This window comes from Sebastes fasciatus, chromosome 13, assembly GCF_043250625.1.
Source record: "Sebastes fasciatus isolate fSebFas1 chromosome 13, fSebFas1.pri, whole genome shotgun sequence".
NCBI classification, from domain to species: Eukaryota; Metazoa; Chordata; class Actinopteri; order Perciformes; family Sebastidae; genus Sebastes; species Sebastes fasciatus.
The window spans coordinates 21,838,113-21,864,520 of NC_133807.1; the positions used below are offsets into that span (position 1 = coordinate 21,838,113).

A 26,408-nucleotide genomic window follows, 5' to 3' on the forward strand; every position below is an offset into this window, starting at 1 on the left:
CTGACAAAATCTGCTATCCGCAGTTTTTACAATTCAGCCAGCACAATTAACGGACGCCGATTAGAAATAAGAAGCCTGTTTTTGTCTACTGCTGACTGAAACTTTGAACCAATTGCTTCAAAATGTTCTATTGTCATCATCGGGGTCATCATCACAAACAAAAACAACAGCAGCAAAATAACAAATGGAGCCATCGATCACGCTGTGAGAGCTGCAGGTCATGGGCTGCAGCTTTGCCTAATAGAGGCACTACATTAACTGGTGGTGAGTTTTGACAGATCCAATTAGAATGAGCTCCATACCTCTGCCACTGCCCTGCCCTCCAAGCAACCCTCACACAAGCAGCTACAGTATGTATGTGATAGCATCATGGCATCCACGGCACTCCGACTCATCCCCAGTTTCACTCGTGTCTTGATCTTTGTTTCTGTTGTTTTTCTTGGCTTTTGGACATTCTCATAAAACTAATCACACACTGAATATATACTGTAGTACATTACGCAAAAAGCATGTTTCCACGCTGAATACTTCTCATGCCGCCACCACTCCGCCCCCCCTCTCCCCCACCCTTTTCCGCATCCCTCAAAATGTCTATTCTTGTCTTTGGTAAAGCTGCTTTTCTCTCGTCTGTCCACAAATGTCCAAATGATAGGTTTTGTGTCTAAGGAGAAAAGGGAGTCATGCTTCACAAGATGGAGCACAGCAAAACATCTGACTCCTGCCAAGGAGAGGAAACAAAGCTGGCTCATTTTTGCAAAATCTATTATTTTGTCCTCATCTGAGGCCTGCTTTCTTTGTGTACCCCTCACTCTCCCTCCAACCGCCGTCCTCCCTCTCAATTATTCCTGAGAAACAACGTACTTGTCAATCTTTTCCCTTTTCAAAAGCTAATGGTCTATCTATCCCCCCTCTGCCCAACAGTCAAGCCAATTAATTCGATCAAGCTGTTGAAAGTCATTTTCAGCCGCGGCGGGAGGGCAGTGCCAGACAGACAGCGTTGACTCACTATGTCCATTGTTAAGCGTGGAACAACACTGAGTAAACCGAGGTAAATTAGCCTGAATGGATCCAGAAGTCATTTTATAGCTGGACCATTCAATTATGTTTTTGTGTGCATCAGTTCCCTTCTCTGTCACACAATGTGTGTGAGCACTCATATGTGTACTTTCTGTCACATTCACTGGCAACCCCGTGGTTAAGCTGTGGCGTGAATCAATAGGGCTTGTCAGTGTGAGTACTGGAGGAAAACATACGAGACTGTGAAAAATAATATTTTCAGTCTGTAGCGCGTCCTTGACACTTGTGATGAGTGTAGAGGCTAATTTGTCTTATTTTCAGGTGTCATACCATACTTTTATACCTTACATTTCAACCATATATCATGTCAAAGCGTGTAATAAACCCGCCGGCCAACCATAGGATAGCGTGTCAGTGTCACATTTTGCCTCACCAAGGCTCGAATTGTACACACCTGTATGAAGGTGCAGTACCTGCAGGAATCAACAAGAACACTCAATTAGGTTTAGGCAACAAAACCACTGAGTTAGGTTTAGGAAAACGCGTCACAGTTGGGCTTAAAGGGGCTAGATGTAAGAATCAGTAAATGCTTGTTAACAGTGACACCTTAATGCCGTTAAGTCAACGACAATCAGCATCCTGTTGCTCACGCTTGAGCTCGCACTACGAAGACGTGAGCGAGCATCACTCAGTTACGCGACACACATGAGACTGAATGTGATTTGCAGCTAAAACCACAATAATATATATATTTCACATACTTGACAGTAATGTTAGCTTACCTGTCCAATAGGAATTTTGCCAGCTCTGGGTCCATTTTGATACTCAAAACCAAACGAAGGTCCCTCCATGAATCGAAGGATCCGCCGCATTCTTCACATTAAAAGCAGTTTACAAGCGGATAGAGGAAACCCAGAAAGTCGCGGAAGGTCTCATTTTTTAGGTTAGGTTACAACCTGTTAACAGGTTGTTGGTAATAAATACTATTAAAAATGTTTATACTTGGAAAAATGTACATACAGTCCCTGACAACATAAGATCTGTACGGAAACATTTGACAAGCGTCACTAACGTAACTTGCAAAACAAAACACTGGCCTCGAATACCGGCCTCCTGGCTGAAAGTCTTGTGTTTGTTGGACCCATCCATCCTTCCCGCCCGCCATAAGTGGTCTTTCTCACTTTTTATTCTACGTTGCTTGCTCAGAGCAATGCATATTCATGCGAATGCATTTACATTGCAGTCAGACTACTACGCCTAAAGCAAGAAGAGTGTTCTTATTACATGCTTTTGCCTTGCTCGTTATCCTGTCATACACACGCCTTTTCGTGCTACATTTTGTTGCCTGTAAAAATTATTCAAGCCCTCTAAAACTGTTTTCCACTCTTCAGTCTCAAGCTTTTCTTTGACTTTCTCAAAGGGAAACCTCTGAGAAAATATAACCTCTGTCGCAAGCGCAGTGAAAGATGATGATTTGTCCAAATACTGTTGAACGAGAATTGTGTATGAATGATTTTTCTTTCTTTCTATTTTTGCTGATGTGAGCTATCAAACCCCCTCATGCAGGCCTTTTGATGTAGCTCTCCATTGTCTTGCGGAGCTGCAGGAAATTGAAAGGGAAGATCAGGGGAGTGTTAGCGAAGAGGAGAAGAGGTGGAGGACGGGAGTGACGCGCAGCACGACAGGGTTTTCTGGGACATGGCACACGGAAATGAACAAGCCTCGCATGACCTGCGGGGAGCTTGCTCTCTCAAAGTGTGAGGATATACAAGGCAGAGGAGCAAGAACGGTTGTTTTAGAAAAGATGAAGGTAGTGTTTTTTGTTTTTTTTATTATTATTTGCTAAAAAGATCCAGGTTTAATGTTTTTGTAGCATCCTTCCAAGCCCACGCCGCCTCTCACCACTGCATCCAAAGCTCTTTTATTTTAATTCAGAGAAAACACTCAATCTTTGGAGATTTATACAAAACACACTCGCTCAGCCTCAAAAGAGCGCTTGTCCCTCAAGTCTTAAGACTGAAGTTTAAATGGATGCAAAATTTGATTTAAAGCTTTCTGTGACTTGAAGAAGCTTCCTTTCTCTGTCATTCTCCTCAACACTGTAAGTGCTTTCTTCTTGTCTGCCAATGAACGTACACTTTCCCATGTTTCTTCTGGTGCTGATGAATTATAATGAAGGTACGAACAAGCTGTTTCAGGTTGGGGAGTACAAAGTGGTTTTGGGCAAGGTTAATAAGTCTATTGCTGCTCTTTTTGTGAGTCCTGGAAAGTGGAATTAGCATTTTATTTCAACGTGGTTGTTGCATATTTTTGTGAATACATTTGAATATTTCAACATTATTCCATGACGTGATTAATAGAGGTTTACTTGTCCGTTAAGAGGCGGTAAATAATGAAAATTACAAGTCACACAGTGTTCCTCTTGTTGTTCTAGGTAGTATATTCATTAGCCTATTATTCAACTGAATGAGACTGCTTCTCCTGAAAACAAGCTTTTAATCACAACACATATGGGTATCTCCAGTGAGATGGCTAATCACTACAGGAATGGGAGCAATTTCATTTGAATTTATAGTCGAGCTTTTCCCTCGTGAGTCTCGGTTCTTTAAATGGAGAAGAGGGAGATGAATACAGAGGACGATGGAAGCAGTCTGTTATATCAAAATGACAGATAAGCAATGAAGGAGCGCTGTTCATCCCCCTCCCCACCCCACACTATTGTGCTCAGGTAGTGTAGAAAAAGAGGTGGGAAGTGTGATGTGCAACATGGCAGGTCAGACCCGGGAAAGTGGGTTTGCTCTGGCGGGAAATGCCTATTTACGTAGCTGAAAATGGAGTGGGCCTTTCTGACATTTTCATAGCCCTGCAGGCAAGAGTAACCTTCAGCAGAAAACAGAACGATTAAAGAAACGGGAGGGGGGATAGGCAGAGCGAGAGGTGGGGCAGAAAGCAGGTGAAGTGATTGCATGGGAGAATTGAAAATGATTGGAAACCGAGTTTGGGAGAAGAGACGGCAAGGAAATAAAGATGGACAGAAATAGACAAAAATGATTTGGAGGTCATGCAGAGAGGAGAATCTCTGCCTTACACAGATTGACAGGTAGGAAATCAAGGAAATAAAGTGAATAATGGAGAACAAGGTTAACAAAATACTTGCATCTAATCTACAAGAAGTTCAATAAACAACACATTTCAGCCTTTTCCTAACAGCTTTACACCTTGTTGCACCTCTTAAGCACTGCTATCAAACCATGCGAATCGCTCAGCCTTGAAACGTCTGCTGATGTGACATGACAGAGAAATTATGCGTGTATAAATCGTAATAGCCACGCACAACAGCGCAAGTCATTATTTCAGTCTTCAATAGATTTGACACGATAATGTGAAGTGTCCTCTTCCCTATTATTGTCTTGTGTGAGTGAACAACTGAATACAACCAGGTATCTACATCAATTACCTGTGTCACACTGCGTTACCTCCACTTTCAATCAGAGGTGCAGTCAAGGTTTGTATATTTCTGTGGCACAAACTAAAAATGAAGAAAGAAAATAAAACCATATCAGATATGTGACTTTTTTAGTTGTGGTTTTAAACAAAATATAATCCACTTAGATGGATACCGTAGGTTATATTGAATGGTATTCTATGGCAAATTATTATCTTTGTATAGAGCCAGATTCTATATTAAATAACTGTTCATTGTTGAAAAGTATTTTAAAGGTTCTCTATACGATATCCAGAGCATTAATATAGCATCAAACAGCTATTAATGTAAAGATATAGAGGAGTAATGTCTACCTGAGCAGAGAATGATGTCACTCTCCCTCTGTGTGTGTTGTAATCAGAGCTTCTCTGTGCTTTGTTTACGTAGCCGGGCCGGCCAGGTGTGCCTCGTCACGGAAGCGTAGCACCAATCCTCCGGTTCCCTCCCAGGTAAGCACTGTTAGCTGTTGTTTGCACTGTTATCTGTTAGCACTGTTAGCACTGCTACCCGTCGGCTCAGCCGTCTCCATGTTGAGAGTCGTGTGGAGGCAATAGATATGAATTTCGTATTGAGCACCTTTAAGTTCTCATTTGCCATACCTGCAATCTACAGGATTGTTAGCAGCTCTGTGAGGCTGTACTTGAGCTAAATGCAAACATGCTCACAAAGTACAGCTGAGGCTGATGGGGATGTCATTAGTTTTCCAAGTAATTGCACATAAACTAAAGTAATAATAGAGCGCTGCAGGGATATTTTTGTAGGCCAACCAGGAAGCTAGCATCGCCCTGGTTCCCTTGACAAAACGGCAATGGGGTTTTTTCCATTGGGTCTTGGATTATTGCAGAAAATAAGCTCTGTGGCAAACAAACGTTTTTGATACTTGCATGTTTTGTTCACAAATGAACACCACTTATGATTTTTGAAGATGGAATGCAATCACCAGAAGTAAAAAGCTACCGTTAGGCTACAGAGGAACTACACCACGGTCGCATGAGCGCAAGTATACACAACGAGGCTGTCAAGGCGAACGAGTCGGTGTGATGACGTTTTGTACTCTCATTTAGCCACTTGTTAGCAACCGCCTTTTTAAATACATATAAAAGCTTCAGAATGAACGAGTGGGATATTTACTGACGTATTTTATATCGTAGAAGAAAAAGTTTAAATCTCTTAAACTTGTGTTAACCACATCTAACTTGCTGTTGTATAGTCTTTCTCTATCTCCCGCACCTTTCCTCTCCTGATATAATTGTGCAAATCACCTAGTTTCCTGATGAAAATGGGACTGTGTTGCTGGGAGAACTTATCAGGTGATCATCAGACAGAATTCAGGAGAAACTGGGGGAGAAAATAAATGATTTCCATGTGCCTGTGTAGCCAAAAGAGGACAGATTATATCAGTAGATGCAGCTAATAGACCATGATTATGAGCAGCCTCATTTCCTACAAATGAATCCTTTGCTGAGCCACGAGTGCGAGAATATATTATTTTTCTCGTGTGTCTTTCTTTCATAGCATAACGATAATGAGAAACTTGGTAAAGGCGCAAATGTATTCAACTTATCTATGCATTTTCTTTCCTGTAAATCTTCCCCTCTGTGTCTGCCGTGTAATTAAGTGAGGCTGCGGGTTCATGAGCTATGACTGTTTCATTACTTTTGAATAGGCCAAGATGTGCCGATATGGGTGAGAATGAGATATCAATATGTCCGCTATTACTCAAGTCTTTATTAATTTTATTCTACCATTCACTTCATACTTCTCATTCAGTATCCTCTCAAGGCTATACAGGAATAGACAATATTTTTATGTGATGATCATTTGGTGATTCACTCACTTCTGTTACTCACTTCAAAGCCAAGCTTTGGTTTAATGACCATTTCCTGTCTTATTGAAATAAATATACATATATCATCTTGTTGAAATCAGTATGTAGGTATCTAAACATAAAGGATGGAGTGAAAAGACAAGCATTTCATGGTGTATTGTTCCACAGGGAAAGGCTAAAACTTGTCAATTTCTCTTCCCATCAGTGCAACAGCGAGGAGGCGTGAAGATGGCTCCCACGCCTCACTTTGACGATTAGTCCTGTTGAGACCCGGTTGGCAATCATCTATAATGTAGGTTCAAGAGTAAAAAAGAGCCCCAGTCTCTACAAAGTGAAGTGCTTTTCTGGACTCTCATGCAGGGTCACTGCCAAGACCCAGAAGATGAGAGCTGCATTTAAACTGTTTAACTCACTTTGTACAATAAACTATTTTTAGAGGTTGCACATAGAAGTATGCTGCTCACATAAGCTATACATGCCAGAGGGTGAGCTCCCTGGCAAACTGACGGTGGCTCGACTCAGCAGCAGACTCCTCTGTGTAAAAGGTGTGGGAATAGGCATTTCCACTTATTAATATGTATAGCTTTTTGCTTCCTCGTCCTCCCGGTGGAATAAAAGTCTGATAGCGGGTAGTGATAGCGTGAGAGTTGCGAGGCTTTGTTCCTCTGCTGGTGCTGTGTCTCCGTCAATGGGAAAAAAATACCATGAAAGTCACCAGTAGCACTGGGAGGTTAAGTGCCAAGTTATAAATCACACAAGACAGTTAGGCTATGGGTGTTGTTAGCATATGGCTTCCATTACTCTCCTGCAGTACCTTTAGGTTGTCATTTAACCATAGACTGTATATAAGAAGTGGACGTAGTCACCGTGACGTCATCCATTGGTTTGTGGACTGACGTTTTAAAGCCTTGAGTTCGGCATTTTGGCCGTTGCGATCTTGGTTTTTGGCCATCACCATCATGTTTTTTTGCAACCAGAAGTGACACGAGAGGGTGGAGCTAAGTACAACTGAAACTGAATAAGACATTTTTAGGTGACCAAAATGTTCCTATTAACTTGCATGAACTAAAACACACTGTGAAAGGGTTAAAGTTATAAGACGAAAACACAGAAAACTCCCAGACTGGACAACGCCGTGGTAGCAAACTATCAATCACAAGGTAGCCACGCCCTAAAGCATACCCTGCTTTATGGTCTATTTGACTCTAAATGGGACCATGATTTACTAAATTAAACTCTTGCTGTATTGAAGAAGACTTTATTTCATACATTACATAATTTTTTTCCCCAAGTTTTCTATAAATACCATGATAATATTGTTATTGTGAATTCTTTTAGCCACGACAATAGTGTAGTGAAAATCTGATATGACTGTTGTGTTCTGGCTGTGCCAGCTTGTTGTTGTGAACTGTTGTGGTTTTGGATGTGGTTTATTTGTATGTATTTCCGGTGTTTCCTGTTTTATTTTGGTGATTCACTCCTCCTGTGTCTTGTCTGGGTTTACTTCCTTCCTTTGTCTGTTTTCCCGCCTTTTGGTTGATTGTCTGCCCCGCCCTGATTTGTTTCACCTGTGTGTAATCTTGTCTGTTATTTAAGCCTGTGTGTTTCCCCTCTGTCCTTGTTGGTTCGTACTTGTCTTCCCAGTCCCTTGTCCTCCGTGTTCCTAGTGTTCCTAGTGTTCCTCCTGCCCGTGACTCTCGCACCCTCTGGTTTGTAGTTTTGTTTTTGTTCTCAGTTTGGTTTTGGTGTGTTTTCATTTGTACTTTGTTCCCCTCCTTGTTTTGTGATTTCTGGATTTTGTCAGCTGAATTAAAGCTCGCTTTTGTTTAAAGAACTTCCGTTCCTGCTGGTTACTCTGCGTTTGGGGTCATATAGAAAACTCACCACACGACAGAACGAACCAACCCTAAATAATGACCCCAGCAGAGAGCCTTTATGCCTTTTTGGGCATCCGGATTCGGCCCGAGCATCAGCCTCAGCCCCGGCCTGTTGGCTTCCTGAGCTTCCGGCCCATGCCCCAGCAGTCAGCTAGCTCTAGGCTAGCATCAGCCCCGGATCGGTTCTTGGGAACCCGCCTTGCCCTGGGAGGCCCACGGAGTTTCCAGTCTGCTCCTCGCCATGCTGGCATCCAGGACACTAGCTTCGAGCCAGAGGTCATGCTAGGGGTGAGATCTCACAGAAGGAAGCGTGGGTCCCAGAGGCGGCGTTCTCCTAAGTTGCTCAGTGTTCCATCCAAATCCAAGTCTACTCCTGTGTCGGAGGTCCGGCTGACCTCTGCTCCAAGTTTCCTGTCGGAGGTCAGGTCGACCTCTGCTCCAAGCGTCCTGTCGGAGGTCCGGCAGACCTCTGCTCCAAGCGTCTTGTCGGAGGTCCGGTCGACCGCTGCTCCAAGTTTCCTGTCGGAGGTCAGGTCGACCTCTGCTCCACGCGTCCTGTCGGAGGTCCGGTCGACCTCTGCTCCAAGCGTCCTGTCGGAGGTCCGGCAGACCTCTGCTCCAAGCGTCCTGTCGGAGGTCCGGCAGACCTCTGCTCCAAGCGTCCTGTCGGAGGTCCGGCAGACCTCTGCTCCAAGCGTCCTGTCGGAGGTCCGGCAGACCTCTGCTCCAAGCGTCCTGTCGGAGGTCCGGCAGACCTCTGCTCCAAGCGTCCTGTCGGAGGTCCGGCAGACCTCTGCTCCAAGCGTCCTGTCGGAGGTCCGGCAGACCTCTGCTCCAAGCGTCCTGTCGGAGGTCCGGCAGACCTCTGCTCCAAGCGTCCTGTCGGAGGTCCGGCAGACCTCTGCTCCAAGCGTCCTGTCGGAGGTCCGGCAGACCTCTGCTCCAAGCGTCCTGTCGGAGGTCCGGCAGACCTCTGCTCCAAGCGTCCTGTCGGAGGTCCGGCCGACTCCTGCTCCAAGCGTCCTGTCGGAGGTCCGGCCGACTCCTGCTCCACGCGTCCTGTCGGCGGTCCGGCCGACTCCTGCTCCACGCGTCCTGTCGGCGGTTCGGCCGACTCCTGTTCCACGTGCCCTGTCGGCGGTCCGGTCGACTCCTGTTCCACGTGTCCTGTCGGCGGTCCGGTCGACTCCTGTTCCACGTGCCCTGTCGGCGGTCCGGTCGACTCCTGTTCCACGTGTCCTGTCGGCGGTCCGGTCGACTCCTGTTCCACGTGTCCTGTCGGCGGTCCGGTCGACTCCTGTTCCACGTGTCCTGTCGGCGGTCCGGTCGACTCCTGTTCCACGTGTCCTGTCGGCGGTCCGGTCGACTCCTGTTCCACGTGTCCTGTCGGCGGTCCGGTCGACTCCTGTTCCACGTGTCCTGTCGGCGGTCCGGTCGACTCCTGTTCCACGTGTCCTGTCGGCGGTCCGGTCGACTCCTGTTCCACGTGTCCTGTCGGCGGTCCGGTCGACTCCTGTTCCACGTGTCCTGTCGGCGGTCCGGTCGACTCCTGTTCCACGTGTCCTGTCGGCGGTCCGGTCGACTCCTGTTCCACGTGTCCTGTCGGCGGTCCGGTCGACTCCTGTTCCACGTGTCCTGTCGGCGGTCCGGTCGACTCCTGTTCCACGTGTCCTGTCGGCGGTCCGGTCGACTCCTGTTCCACGTGTCCTGTCGGCGGTCCGGTCGACTCCTGTTCCACGTGTCCTGTCGGCGGTCCGGTCGACTCCTGTTCCACGTGTCCTGTCGGCGGTCCGGTCGACTCCTGTTCCACGTGTCCTGTCGGCGGTCCGGTCGACTCCTGTTCCACGTGTCCTGTCGGCGGTCCGGCCGACTCCTGTTCCACGTGTCCTGTCGGCGGTCCGGTCGACTCCTGTTCCACGTGTCCTGTCGGCGGTCCGGCCGACTCCTGTTCCACGTGTCCTGTCGGCGGTCCGGCCGACTCCTGTTCCACGTGTCCTGTCGGCGGTCCGGCCGACTCCTGTTCCACGTGTCCTGTCGGCGGTCCGGCCGACTCCTGTTCCACGTGTCCTGTCGGCGGTCCGGTCGACTTCTGTTCCACGTGTCCTGTCGGTGGTCCGGCCGACTTCTGTTCCAAGTGTCCTGTCGGGGGCCCGGCCGACTCCCGTTCCAGGTGTGTTGTCGGGGGTCCGGTCGACCTCCGCTCCATGTTGCCTGTCGGCGGTACGGTCGACTACGCAACCGTCACCTGCTGTTCCGGTTGGGCCGCAACCGTCACCTGCTGTTCCGGTTGGGTCGCAACCTCCACCGTCTGATTCGCCGGTTGGTCCGCAACCGCCACCGCCACCGGCTGATTCGCCGGTTGGTCCGCAACCGCCACCTGCTGTTCCGTCTGGTTCGCCGGTTGGGTCGCAACCGTCACCTCCTGTTTCGCCTGGGTTTCAGCCCAAAAACCTTGTTCCTGTGACTGCTGGGCCGCGGTTCCGGGACCCCGGGTTCCCCGGCTCTGGCTCTGCCTTGCCCCCGGGCCGTCCGCCCGAGTTTCCCGGCTCTGGCTCTGCCTTGCCCCCGGGTCATCTGCCGGAGTTTCTCGGTTCGGACTCTGCCCTGCCTCCGGGCCGTCCGCCCGAGTTCCCAGACTCTGTCCCGGTTCTGTCCCCGGGCCGTCCGCCTGAGTTTCCCGGATCTGACTCTGCCTTGCCCCCGGGTTGTCTGCCGGAGTTTCTCGGTTCGGACTCTGCCCTGCCCTCGGGCCGTCCGCCCGAGTTCCCAGGCTCTGTCCCGGTTTTGCCCTCGGGCCGTCCGCCTGAGATGGTCGGTGCCCAGGGTTCCTGGAGTCCCTCCTCCGGGCCCCCCTCCGCCCACCCGGTTCTGGTTGTGGAACGTCTGGGATCCGTCCCTTGAGGGGGGGGCTATGTTGTGTTCTGGCTGTGCCAGCTTGTTGTTGTGAACTGTTGTGGTTTTGGATGTGGTTTATTTGTATGTATTTCCGGTGTTTCCTGTTTTATTTTGGTGATTCACTCCTCCTGTGTCTTGTCTGGGTTTACTTCCTTCCTTTGTCTGTTTTCCCGCCTTTTGGTTGATTGTCTGCCCCGCCCTGATTTGTTTCACCTGTGTGTAATCTTGTCTGTTATTTAAGCCTGTGTGTTTCCCCTCTGTCCTTGTTGGTTCGTACTTGTCTTCCCAGTCCCTTGTCCTCCGTGTTCCTAGTGTTCCTAGTGTTCCTAGTGTTCCTAGTGTTCCTCCTGCCCGTGACTCTCGCACCCTCTGGTTTGTAGTTTTGTTTTTGTTCTCAGTTTGGTTTTGGTGTGTTTTCATTTGTACTTTGTTCCCCTCCTTGTTTTGTGATTTCTGGATTTTGTCAGCTGAATTAAAGCTCGCTTTTGTTTAAAGAACTTCCGTTCCTGCTGGTTACTCTGCGTTTGGGGTCATATAGAAAACTCACCACACGACAATGACAGCCGTATTCCAGCTGAAAAACATCCTTCAATAATGGGACCCTTGTGTGATTTGTAAAGGTTTGTAGTGTGTATATTAATCCAATCAGTGACTGATTAATCTTCAAATATATAGTTAAGTTACTTCAGTTGCACTCATTCAAAAACATTGAGGAGTTTGAGAAATAAATATAAAAAAAATAAGAAATATATAAAAAAATAAAACAAATTAATCTTGTGACATTTCAGAAAAATAGACTGCTACTTACCATCTTATTCCTTTATGAAACTACATTGATCAATACAGAAACATTACACCTGTACATACTGTTGAGAAGAGGTGAATCTCTTTGTATTGAAACCACCACTAGTTGTTCTGTCAAGATCTTTTACCTGCAAAATCTATTCAATGTTAGGGAAAAGTTTGGCTAAAATACTACCTTGAAATTAAATCTTAATTTATAAAAACATCGATTGGACATTCAACTCTGAACATCAAATAAATAAAATATAAAAATGAAATTAAAATTGGCACTGACTGACCAATATTTGATATTTAATAAAATGCCAACATTGGCCCAATATATCTTCTATCATTATAACTAACAATATGCAGATTTATCCATTTTTATTATGCTGCACTTCTCTCATATCAAAGCAGCAGCTCCCCCCTCCCGTACCCCTCTGCATCTTTAGCAGTGATTCTTCATTTGGTAACTGTCACTCACATATGAAGCCACAGCAGGCATCTAGAAAATTGATTGAGTCTCGTTGGACAACCGAAGTCTGACTGACAGTGTCTGTGGTGCAGATTGTAAAGCAATTTCTCCTCTAGGAAGTGAATAAATATCTGAGGAAACTGTAACTTCTCAACTGAAACTTGTTTGTTTTGATGTGTCTTTGCCTTTTATCCTCTTACCTATTAGTCAGTGTGATGCCCTCTCATTTGTACCAGCCATTAGTGCCTCAATGACCAGTCAACATAATTAGCGAATAATCCCACTGGACCCCTCTAATTAAAACCCATGCCAAGGGCAAGTGACCATGAACGGGGCAGCAGCTTGCCCCTACTCTGGAGAAAGAGCACAAGTAAACCATAACTGATGTTGCAGTGGGTTTTATTTTATACAGGGGCACATTAAATCCATGAGTTATTGAGCTCAGCGTCTTTACAATGCAGCAGCCAGGTACGCAACACTTACACTGAAGTGGCACTTTATGCAAAACCATAAAATATTGCTCTTTACAGTTACATGTTGCCAGTCTGTGAAAGCAGGGACATTTCATTATGAAGAGGAAAAAATCCACCTTTAGCCGCTGTCAAAAGAAAAGCTCACAACACTGCGTGAAATTATCCCAGAGTGGCTCTGTAACAGGAGGTTGTTTATATTCCTTTAATACCAAAGGACAACAAATTTTCCCCTTTTTAAAGATGATGCATTGTATATCTACATATTTTATATACAATAAGTTTTACATGTTAAAATGCCCGACTTTACAGCAGAAATAAACGTGTTTACAGCCTGGTACAACAAACGGTTGGTTTAACGGTTGGGCTAATTTTCCCTGTTCATGACAACTTTACTGTGGTGAATTTTTTATATAACTCACCAATTTAAATAACATTGAGGCTTAAAGTTCGACATAATTGAGGGCGTGGCCGCTTTGAGTGACAGGTGGGTGACTTACCACATCGCTAGCCGCTAGCTGTCTGCTCTGCTGCATCACACAGGCCCGCCTCAGCTCCACCGGCGATCCACCTCTTTGCCCATTTTTGGATTAACCGGGAATTAAGGCCTTAACACGCTGGGGATATTTTTTTCATACATATATTTTTTCAAAATGTTGTTTTCGTCATGACTACTTTCACACAGAATGTGAATATCACGCAGCGAAATAGCAACGTAATTTTTTTCCGGAGAAAGGTTGATATTTCTGAGCTTTTGCAGCGTGAATAAAGGCGTCAACCAATCACGTTGTGCGGAATGGGTTGAGTTGCGCCTATATTTATGAAACAACACAGAGGCTCTGTAGTCCGAACCAAGGCCTTATGGAAAGGAGGCTGGGTCACGGGCGGACACGGGTCTTGGTGTATGGGGTATAACACATGCGCAGTGTAACTGAAGCTGCGGTCACGTGTTGCGATTGGCTCAATTTCGGCGAGGGCCGATCAGATTTTACTGCGCATGTGTTATACCCCCAAGGATATGACGCGTGACACATCCTCCTTTCCATAGGCCTTGGTCCGAACCACGATGTCAAACTTTATTAATTCAACCTTGACAAAGGCTCGGAGCATTTTGTTAAAAGGAAACTCAATAAAGTAGCTTACAGTAGTTTAGGCTATATAACAATTTACCTCAGACAGACTTCCAGGTGCTGCTCTGGGTCAATAAGGTCCCTGTAGTTGGTCCTCTGCCTGCACGAATCTGTTTAAATCTTTATTGAAAAAGTGTTGCAACTGTAGCAAATTTGCATCTCTGCTGGTATGAATAGTTTTGATGCAAAATATTCCCAGGCGAGTATTTTGCATTTTCGTGTTAGTTATTCGTCACGTCCCCGCGGTGTGTAAAGGCCTTTAGGCTGTTTTGTCACTGCCAAGATGGCAACGGCCGGAGCGGTCACGAAGACTTCGTCCATATTTTATCCAGTCTATGATATTCACACATACATGTACAGCCTTTTTAAAAGCTACATTCTGTGTTGGAGAGAGACGGATGTTATGGATGATGAACACAAATGTAAATCCAGAGGAAACCTTGAATCTAAATGGATGCCATTTTAATGCATTCCTTTCTTGTCAGCCCTTTTCATTTTTTTTTACATTTCCAAATTCCATTTTCTTTCTTCATACGAGCCACTTTGGCTGCACTCACGCTGAAGTTAATCAACCGCCTGAAGTGCCATCGTTCCTTCAGCCGCCCTCCTTTTGTTTTGCTCGTTTCCGACTACACTCACTCTGGTCCATCAAAGGCTGCATTTAAAGATGGGCTTTTTAAAATTCACGTTGGATGGACACAGCTTGCCACTTCGGTTGCTGTGGAAACCAGATTGACGCATGGACAGGTTGTTGAGAACAGTGGGAGTTTAAGAGACTATAGAGGCCTGTCAGGATTTATGGATTTTACTGTACACTTCTACAGACCTAGTGGCGATTTATCCACCAGAGGAAAGAATATACGTTTGCCTGCAGATACAGAAACCACAAGAAGAAGCATAAGTCCATACCAAAGGCATTTAATAAGAATAAAAAAAAAAATGTTTTAGCTTACAGAATAGTTATTCACCTTTTTATTCTGATATAAAAATGAATGACCAGATTTGTATAGTGTACATCATTTAAGTTATAATGTAATACGGAGTGGGGAATATCAGGTCACAGTCTACTCACCTCCTTTATTTACCACTATAAGCAGTCTATAATCAGCACTGTCAGCACTGAAAGGGCAAGTTGCACTGTGGTCTGGAACCGCAAGGCAGGTGCATGCTGGTTTGATGGGGTGCAGAGTTTGGACGGTGGCCAATCAGATAACTCTTAGGGCTCTGATTCTGGCTTACATCCTGCCCTTTAGCCATTACCAGGTGGAGAGGACTAGTACTGGTGCTTGTGAAGCTAAAACAATAAGTAAAATGCGAGAAAGTAGCTATGCTTCTGCCATGTTTCATTCTTCAAAAGATGAACACCAATTCATTAATGTAGATTTTTATCATTTGCATGATGAAGTCTTTTAAAGCATCTTAGTCAGAGGTGCTAACGGCTGGTGTTCGTAGGAGGAGCTGACGATGGTGTTGTGTTTCATTCACTGTTGTCCTGCATGTTCTTGACTGCGGGTTATTTTTATGATCACTGCTTGTTTGAGTGCCAGCATATTTGCATGAAGAAGGACATATGTATCTAGTGCTCATAAATAGGAGAGCCAAGAGCATCAACCTGTCCTTTGCTCTCAGTTTGTCACGCTACTGTCAAGGGCCCCCGACACACTATAATCAGGGCAATTGGCCTTTCTGTTAATCACGTCAGATTAAAATCAGTTTAAAGCCAATTTAACAGAACAAATAATATATATAGAGGCCCTAAAACTGGTGAGTATTTCATCACATCATCAGCAAACTCAGAATACTAAACAATGTTTTTCTTGGATGATGAGAACAAGGCTGGCACTGTGGGATGTTTATTGTTTCTGTGGTAACTATTTTGGAGTCTGGGAAACTGTTCAAATCTGCCAGCATAAATACCTCATTGAGTAGACTATACACTGTCTGTCACATTATGATTATGATATATTTCAAGGCAGATATGCTACTACATTACGGAGTCAAATGTTTGACTGGTAATAATTATTAACAGTCTGTGAGGTGCAGCCACATGAAAGTCCATTAAGAAACGCAATTAATTAGTGGATTGATTTGTATTCTTATATAAGAATTAATGAACACTCACTAGTAAATCCTCTTGGCTCACTTTGCTCAGTCTCTTGTTTGTCATTGCAGATATTAGTGAAGCCATATTACATTAAAGTGAGTGTTATGATGCATACAAAAACAATACATCCACATAAAACATGTTTGGGAAGAGAAATAGAGAGGATTCTGAAATAAAATGAACCAGTTTTGTCCTTTTTAATATAGATAAGGTTATAATATTGATATCATCACTGTTAATTAGCCTACAGTCACAGCTGCTGGAGTTGGGTCAAGCAACACTCATAAAAAGAGCGAAGACATCCGGTCTTGTATTTCAAAATAAAGCTAAAATAGATTTATGGCTCTTGTGTTATAAAGAAAACTTGGAAATAGATAAATAGTTATATCACATCACGCAAGTGTTGAGCTATGGTGTAAATTTTCTTTTTTAACGTGTTTTTCTTAAATAACTTGTAACCATAGGCAAACTTAAACAGGGGTTGTTGCCTAATGTTAAACTTATATTACAGGCCTAACCTTGACTGAAAATATACTCAGAAACTCAAACTGCTTTGAGGCTTTTGAGGCAAGTCCACTCAAATTAACTGAGCAGTGGTATGACAGCTGCTTCTCCACCGAATCAAACACATGTACACCTTTTTTTTTTTTTTTTTACTTTAATGCCATTAATACAAATTAACAGGCAAATAATCATCACAAAACAAAACCGCCTTGACACTGGGCCTCACCTGACATACATGTACACAAAAACAAAGTAATGCCGCATATGGATGGAGTGCACACAAATCCACCCACATATATATACCTACAAAAAACTGTGGTTCAAAGACAATTAAGTGCAGGATTCCTGACAAAGGTATTCTATAACTTAACATCCATCTCCTTTTAAAAAATAGGCAATTTCAGTTGTACCTGGGCAGTCATGTATTCCATCATGTACATGGCTTTTTGTAACCACTGAGCAATTGTGGGAGGGTTAGTCTTCATCCAGTTAATAGTGATCATTTTTCTTGACATGTTCACCTTTTATTGTGAAAAGACACTTCCTCCCTCAGTGTTGCATAACAGTGTCTGACTTGACAAAAACCGCTGCATTGGACCGCTCTGCTTTTCTTGCGTTGGCAGCCAGTCTGTCTGTAACGTTACCAATCTGTTTCCACTGTTTGCTGGGCACGGACAGGCACCGGGAAAAGTCGGAAACGGAACGGGACCGGTAAGAAAAAAAGCGCTCTTATCTATCTTTATTATATTGTCTCCATGTGATGAATAGTGCTTTCACTGCAAAAAGTTATGATTTGGATGAAAATAGATAGTTTCAGGTGTGCAGTATTGCAGAGTTCTGAACGACTGGAATAAATTAAACATGTGGTAAAGTTTTATTCAGCTGGATTAACTGCGCGTAAATGTTTTGGATCCAGACCATGGATTTTAGACGCTGTGCGTAATTGCGCATCACCATCACCAGACGTCTAGTCCTCTTTCTCCACACTTGTCGTCCCATAGGAAAAAAAATACTTTAAATTGTTTTATGAGTGGTTAAAAAAGATGTTACTGAACTAATATATGAAATTAATGAATAAGCCAATTCAAATAAAACCATAAAATATGCAGCAGTTTACCTAAAAGCCTTTAAATGGGAATGCTATATCAGTGTAACGTGGATTTAAGGAATTTTCTTTTGGCAAAGCAAGTTTATTTATATAGCACATTTCATACACAAAGGCAATTCAAAGTGCTTTACATATATATAAAAGCAAGATAAAAGAGCACAAAGTGCATAAGATAGAAACGAATAAAAGAATATTAAAGTATAAGTTAAAAGAAAAAAAAATTAAAAGGATAATAAAAACAATCAAAAGACATTAAAGTGCAGCATTTGATCAGTTAAGAAAAGCGTCTGAGAACAGTTTGGTCTTGAGTCTAGATTTAAAAGTGGCTACTGTTGGTGCATCTTTGGTACATTTTGGTACCTCGTTAGTATTCCAACCAAAAATGAGGTACAAATACCTAAAACAACTATAGTTACTCATATTTATAATCAGCTGTGGGTAAATATTGGTAACATTTGCTTCACTCCTCCTCCTCTGTGCCCAACATTATGCCCCCATCTCGACTTAAGATCTTACTTGATAGTTTTAAACTGAAAATTGTCATCAAGTTCCCCTCCTGTGCTTTCTGCTCTGCACTGCAGCATATTGGTATTACATTCTGTTTAATTACAGCAAATCAAATATTCACTTTGCTCCAAAGGGAAAGACTTTGTGACCTTTATGACCTTTTCATAACAGGAAATTGAGGAGATAACATCCAATGTAGCCTTTATAAAATGTTGACATAACACTGTGTTCTGTTACGTCTTCCTGTCCCGCTGATGGGCATAAAGCTACATATTATAACTGACTGGATGTTCAGGGTTCATTGCCTTTTTAAAGTGGCCAGTGAGCATTAATCCTACACACTCACACTGCGATATCGACCTACTGGGACCAATAATGACAGATTTAACAGCTTTCAGCTCAGGGAGGAATTCTTGAAGTTTGACATGTTTTATTTCATCAGCGCTGGCAGTAAGAAAAGTACATTTTATAATCACAACTGTACAGAGAGAGAAGGGTATGTTGGTGTACAGATGTTAGTCCGTCCTCCTAAAGCGAGCAGGGTGTGAAACTGCCACTTGATTATATTGGCTTTCCTACTGAACATGTCTTTTGCTGCAATCTCGGTGCTCAGTAGTTGCTGTAACAAGTAAGAGGTCTGATAAATCAAGTGGAATATCACAGGGTTGATTTAGAGAAATTGACTGCTCTCTCTGTACAGACTTTATTTATGGACCGCACCTTTTAGAGCCGGCTTCTCCCGCTGAATGGCCCTGGCTGATAAATGCTGCAATCTGTCTTGCTGTTATGATAAATTGCGCAATAAGTTTCTCACATTCATTTGTGGTTTTATGAGGCTTTTATTTTTTGCTAGAGGCAGTTTGACATTTGAGAGTTTTTACCTGGACTAGAGGAGGAAGAACCTGTTTGGTACAGGACATTTGGTTTCAGTAATTACAGTTTATTGACATGAGTAACCCTTTTGTGTTGTTACTAAGTATGCTTATGACACACTGACTCAAGAACTGTATCACAAACTCATGTTTAGCAGAGTGTAGATTCCTCACAAAGGGGCGGTCTCAGCTTAGCCGTCAGGTATTTTTTCTTTGCTTTCATAATTATCAAGAACATAAATAGAAACCAGCCGCACAGTTGTAATGTTTGCAGTCACTAATTTGATTTACTGTATACAAAAAGGGTGTTGTTGTTAGAGGTGGATACTCATGTTAAAGGGGACATATCATGCTCATTTTTGGGTTCAAACTTGTATTTTCTACTATAACATGTTTACATTGTGACAGTCTTAAAAGACTTTTAGAATCAAAAGGTCAAGAAAAACAAATTTCCCAGTAAGTAATTCCTCTACTAAATATCCTGCAATGAACTTCACAAACAAGTGATCTCTCAAGAAGACAAGTTGTTCAAGACTGCATTGATATATTAAACCAACATCCATGACCATATAGGTTGGGAAGTTTACTTTCACTATGTAATACTAAAAATTGTAGTCAGTAATGCAATCTATTGGACTACATAAACTCAGTAATCTGATTACCTTCAATTAGCCAATATTCACATGACGCTGAACAATTTGTTCAGTTTACCTACATTGACCGCAATTTAAAGTTATTTACAACCACAATTACAGTAGTACAAAACATTTGTCTACAATATAACATAATAATGTATTTTCTACTTTAAACATGTTTCTTCGTTATTCAGCAAGTATGTACAATAATCAGAGACATTACTTAGTAACAGATTACAGTTACCTTTAAAAAAAATCTGTTCATTGCTTCACTGTATCATGTATTTCATTAATTCCCAACCCTGTCCATGGCCAGTAAGTTTTTCCTTTAGGTAAATACATCCCGACATCTCACAAAGATAGCCATCTGCTCTATGAGCTGTTGAACTTCACATTTCCAAGCTGAACAATTTTTAGAGTAAACCCATTTTAAAATGCTGTTATGCAAGTATGCAGTGAACGCCTAAACATCTGACATGACTCAACATGATTTTCAAAGGTGAACAATTCGTCAACAACAGACCAGATGCTGCACTGCTGAAAAGTGCAATCTGTTAATTGCGCCTCCTTCAAATCAGAAGAAAATACTCAGAAGTTGAGTCTTGGGAGATGTTGACTAAATACAAATTTTCCAACAGAAAAAACGTAGTCCATAATGGAAAAAAAAACAACCTGTAGGCTGAAGATGCTTCCCAAGACAGTAACTGCACAACTAGTCATATGATAGGTCCCCCGAAAATGTTACACACTGCCCTTTACGTGCCACAATACCAAAGCTATACTGTCCAAGAATTTCCTTACAACACTCAAGATTAATTTAACGGAAGCTGGAGAGAATGTACTGGTAAGGCAATACCCCGCCATAAAGATCACTGCAGCATCTTGATTTTCAGTGCTTGAACTTTTGGAGAAAGCTTCTTTCTGTCGAGATTCATCAGTATCTTCTGGCACACTTCAAAATCTCACCGCCTGTGGGTAGCTCAAGTTGAGTGCATTGATCAGTCCAAACAGCATTGCACATCCACAAGTGATGCCTCGCAGGCCACCAAAGTACCTCCACCCCCTCAATCACCACTCCCCCGTCAGTATGCCCCCAAAGAAACAATTCATCCAGATTGAATTCAGAAGGAGTCATGATCTTTACATCCCTAACATGTGTCTGTCACTATGTGTAGTTAGAGGTGGATACTCTCGTTGAAGAGTGCTCATTTTCAGGTTCATACTTGTATTTTGGGTTTCTACTAGAACATGTTTACATGCTTTAATGTTCAAAAACACACTATTTTTCTCATACTGTCTGTCTGAATATACCTGTAGTCACCCTCTGTCCGGAACGCTGCGTTTTTAGTTTCTGTCTCTTTAAGCGCCCCTCCAGAAAAAGCCCAGTCTGCTCTGATTGGTTCTCAAGCCGTTGGCGGAGATACTCAGATGAGGGGCGTTATATTCTAAAGAGCCTGCATGTGACGTAGGAAAAGGAGCCAAATCTGAATGGCTTGTTGAATCACCTTTTTCTGATATAGGCAGGCCACAAAAAAACTGACTGGGTTGTCTTATGTCACATTTTGTGGGTTGTTAGGCACTCCAGATACCTAAATGTATGAGCACAAGCACTGAAAAAGTGAGTTTTTCATGATATGTCCCCTTTAACTTCCACCTCAGGAAGCCAGTGATGAAACATGCCCGTGGTCCATGCAGTGCTCAATGCTGAAGACACATATTCATCTCAAGGAAATCATTAATATTAGATGTGGAAGGGGTCACTGTGGGGCTGCACTCCACATTCAGTCCATTCGGGTAAATTGGAGGGATTAGTTATTTTTTTAGGAGATGGTTATCTGAGATTGTTAGTGTTACTTTGTGGAGAAGTTGGCACCTCACATGAAGGGGGGGAAATGTAAACATTAACCTCATCCCTGTGTGAAGAGAAAAGAGTGGAGAAAGAAAGAGGTGACATATAAACAAAGAGCAAGACTGCGAGAAGGCATAATTTGGGAACTTGGAGAGAGAAGCATCCACATCCGAGCCCACATGTCTTGATGGAGGTACGTGTAAACTGTTTCCGACAGGCAGCATGTAAGAGGCTTCATAGATGTAACGCTGAGTGGTTTACAGTGACGCCCTCATTATGACCACGATGCGAGGTGAAGCAGAACGTCTCCCTCTTGGTGTCTTGACAATAACTCTTTTTCTTGACCTCAGAGCCTAACATCATGTATACACTATTACACAATCTCTATTAGGGAAATCATGATACCAGGAATTTATGAGTCGATACCAATTTGATAACACGGTAAAAAACAAAAGTAAATGTACTTCAACATCCACTCCTTTATTACCGTTTGCATACTGGTTTTTGTTTGAAAGTTAAACAGATAACTCCCTCTCTAATATCTATTTTATATTGCTGTAAAAAATATCTCCTTCAAACTGTATTTATTCAGGTTTCTCACCAAAAACTACATTTTACAAGATTACATTTGAACACATCATGATAACTTTAGAATTTACCTTCGCCCAATCCTCTCATCAGAGCCTGAACCCATCATAATGTAAATCAATGACACCTTCCTTGAAATTGGCAAGACGAGAGCTAGTTAACGATTTATTATTTCTTCAGGTCACAAGCTCGCTTCTCAAACCTCAAGGCCACTAGTGACACACTGACGTTAGCTGTAAGCAGCTGGTAAGCAGCACAGGCCTGCACAGAGCTAACGGCTAATGTTAACTAGCTCTGGTCTTGCTGGTTTCCTCATGGATTTGTTGTTTGCAATGTAGCATTATCAGGGGAAAAAATAGGATGCGTCTCCTGGATGCGTCGATAGTGAGTTTACTGCGTCCCAAACACATTTCCTATTGTCCCCGGGATGCCGTTAATCTCGAGTCTTAACAGTACCCATGGTACTGTAGAAAAACTAGTACTGTCATGTTTGTAGAATTTTGGTATCGACTTGGTACGAAAGTATCGGTTCTCGTCGCATCCCTAATCTGTATTCTTTTTCTTTTTTTTGGGAAACTTTGTTTATTGCTTTTTTAAGTGATAAACAAAAAAAAATACAGAACTTATCCCCCCCCCAAAACAAAAAAAGAACTAAATAAATAAAATAAATACAGCAAAGAAGGATTAAAGGCAGCAAAGTCAAATAATACAAGTCATGTATCTGTTTTCTAAGCATGTCGCAGTGCTTACTGCCACTGTTCATTTTGTTGGTAAATATATACAGTACATGTGCAAGGCATCTTATTCAAAAAACCATGTGTGTTTTTGTGAAAACCTTTTTCCATTTTTTCATAACTTTGTAGTTTTTTTCCTGTCAGCCACTTGCTCTCATATCGCTGCCGCTCACCGTATAATTTTCCCTGTGATTTTGCTCGTCTGCTGTTCGAGTGGCCTCTTGCTATTTTGCTTTGACCTTCTCTTGATCCTCCTCCTTACTGCTGTTATCTCTGGTATCATCCCCCGCTGAACCAAGGTGACCGGCCTGCTCACACCAAGCAACACACACAGCTGGAGCCCACAAGGCCCAAGACACAATTTATACACTTTCTGTTGACCTCTCTTGTTCTCTCTCTCTCTCTCTCTCTCACTCTCTCTCTCTCTCTCTCTCTCTCTCTCTCTCTCTCTCTCTCTCTCACTCTGTGTGCGACTGATACCCTCCATTTCATCCAACGCTGAAAACGGTCAGAGTAGCACAGTGACCTTCAGTTGGATTCTATGAAAAGTTTTGTGCTAAAACTGTGACGCACTTGCTGGTCACTTTTCCAGTTGCCAATACAAACACACAGTTAATTCCCAATTAGGTGGGGGAAGCTTGGCACTGGAGGACATCACTGTCCAGGCAGAGCAGCACTGTCATAGCTGATGGTTGTTAATGTGAAGTACACAAGAAATTAGGGCACTGAGTTGTTTACGCAGCTTTTTATTTAGTTAAACATATCCTTTGGGGGATGCTCAGGATAAATCAGAAGTGTTTAAAAATCCCCACATTTCACATTAATTCAGATGTTGTATCACAAATGACTTTAACAAGCAAGCTTAATAAATTATACATTTCCTTGTCATGCTCCAGGGCTGGGTGAGGACTGACTAACAAGCTGTGCAGGGCTCTGTATGACAGGTAAAATAAAATGCATGAACAATGGCCCCTCTGGCCATGCTGTCTCTCGCTCCCTGAAGGAGCAACGGAGTGGTGGCACCCTTCAACCCCCGAGTCCCTCCGCTGGCCAGGGTTGTTGCCCTGTGGGAAGCTTGAGGTGGCAGAGACAGGGTGGGGGTCACATATTCTGACAGCTGCATGAAGCCTGCCTCAGGGCATGCAGGCTGCCCTTTTTCCCGTTGCGAGCCCCCTCCCTCCTCCAGAGCCCCCCCTGCCTGGCAGACTGGCATGCCCGACCGGAGGTGCACGGCCTGGGGATAGACTCAGCAGAGGCCTGCTCCTCAGTGGGGAGCTGGAGAAGTGACACTGCTGACCCTGGGGAGGTCGGGTCGCGTCGAACGTTTTTCCAACCTTCTTCAGATGAAACCCCGCCCACTTCCGTATGACAAAAGGCTGTGCTCACATGGACACCGTGCTCACACGGATCCCGCTTAATTTTTCATCTACAGTAGCTTGGGAAATATCGGGCACTAAATATGATGAATTTACTGTTTATCAGACTACAAATGAGATTTGCTAGCTAGTGTGCTATTTCCTAACTGTATGTTCAGCAGGTATCTGGTGTTGAATAATGGGAAACGTCAATTCTAAAGGACTATGAGTTAACAATTTGAGTCAAGCATAGAGGCTGTATTATGTAGGGCTGCCTCCACTTGGTCGATTAGTCGACTAATAGGTCGTTTTGGTCTTAGTCGACTAAGATGTCTTTAAACTAAGTTTTTTCGGGAGACACGTGAATGTTTCCATGGGAACGCAGCCGTCGAGACTTTCGTCATACGGATGTGGGCGTGGTTTCATCTAAAGTACGTTGAAAAAAGGAGAGACCTGGCCCGGTTAAGGTTTCACTTTCTCCCTCTCTGTGTAAATCCCCCCTCTTGTCCTGTCGTGACGCCTTTTACACCTCGACCTCCCCTCTGCGCCCAAGCAGGAGTTGATCTGGCAGTGACAGGTTAGAGCAGAGGAGAATAGGGAACGGGAGTCAGTTTTAGAGGTCAACTTCTCTTCATTGGCACATTCGCAGCCTGCTTCATTTGATCTCATTTTGATTCGTTGTTATGAAATCATTATCCTCATTAACAGAGAGCACCTGAAGTCTGCCTCGCTGCCATGAGCCTTAGATACACTCACACATGTGTAATGACTCACTGACAGTGGCCCCAGTGTTAGAGCCGCACGTTCACTTACACAAACACACACAGTGGTGCGTTTATGCTGCTGAGCTGCCGGTGAATGACGGTGCTCTGGGGTTAAACACTGGCTCAGTGTGTTCGGCCAGGTAAACCTCCTCAACCACTCCGCACAACAACAACAAGCGCTAAATAGACCACTTGTTTGGGTCCAACTGCAGGAAGGGTGGCGGCTAAAATCATTTGATCAGAAACATGATCATGAATATGCAGATATTGTGTGCAGTACTATGTGTGTGGTATCTGGTATCGACTTTTCCATGTATTTATGTATGGTTTAATGCATGGCTTTTTTCAACAACGCCCCGCTTCACATACACTCATTCATTCAGTAACACACATGGTAGCTGCTCAGCACAACCGCAGTCTTTCAGTGGAGCTCTGCTGCCGGAGCTGTCGTGGCTTAATTGCCTTGCTCAAGGGCATAATAGTCATCAATATTGACAGAAGGGAGAGTGTTACTCATTTGCTTTCTCTGTGTCAAGATTATTTATAGCTGAGAAGACTAGTTTCTCAGTCTCGGACCTTGTGTGTTGAGCTCTTGTCCTCATCTCTTTGCAGGCTTTCCACTGCCGGGATTATGATACCAAAACTAATGCAGGCAACTCGTAAGAGTCAGTTTTGAGGACACTTTTCAGTGTTGAATCCCAGCAGTGCTGCAGTGAAAAATAATCACTCATCACAGGTTGTTTGTTTGCTAAATCTGAATGAACGAAATGCATTAGTTAAAGTAAAATATATTTAGCTGCAGGGATTATTCAGAGGCTAAATTTCAGAATCACCCTGCACTCTAAAAGCTTTTGAATGATATTGTACGTTTTAGCACAATTTGTCCTTATTTTACTTTAGCTTTGGTCTGAACATTATCTAGTATTTTTGCTGTAGGGAAGAGCTACTGTGGTTTTGTAGTTTTCTGAGGTTATTGCTTCCAAGGATTCTTGTCAAAATCTAGATGTACTCTATCTACTATCTTGTATTACCGTTTCCACTATCTGAAATAGGACTGTGATCTCACTGAAAGTATATAGATAAAGCTTGGTATATAGAAATAAACATTGTGGCCTACTGTAGCATCAATGTTTGAGCGGTGAAGATGGTTTCGGAGAAAATACCAAGATCTGAAAAGACAATTTTTCAACTGCAGGCTGAAGACATTTTTCTGTCACTCAGATGTGAAGTAGTAGCAGCAAATGATGAATATGTAACACTAGCAGCCATCAGGTAAGACAGGCACCCTGCAGATATTCAGATCAGTTATGTGTCATCTATTTTACATTCAGCTATCAGGGACTTGAGGTGAACTTGTAACTGTCTGTACCTGTGAGTCTCATCCTTCCATCACAGTGACACTTTTGGTTCCAATGTGAAATACTGTCGA

At 43.5% G+C, this 26,408-nt stretch overlaps 1 protein-coding gene across 6 annotated transcripts in view; it reads left to right on the forward strand.

The window, feature by feature from the left end:
* znf385c (zinc finger protein 385C) overlaps positions 1-26,408 on the forward strand; it is a 176,648-nt gene that overhangs the window by 7,874 nt on the left and 142,366 nt on the right. For 3 of the 6 annotated variants that reach the window (XM_074656166.1, XM_074656161.1, XM_074656165.1), the window contains 2 exons: positions 4,889-4,950; positions 6,535-6,621. The gene's annotated coding sequence lies outside the window, so the exon portion shown is untranslated. Of the gene's footprint in view, positions 1-4,888; positions 4,951-6,534; positions 6,622-17,140; positions 17,279-26,408 lie in introns of those variants that run through there. The other 3 variants (XM_074656163.1, XM_074656164.1, XM_074656162.1) reach the window with 3 other exon arrangements.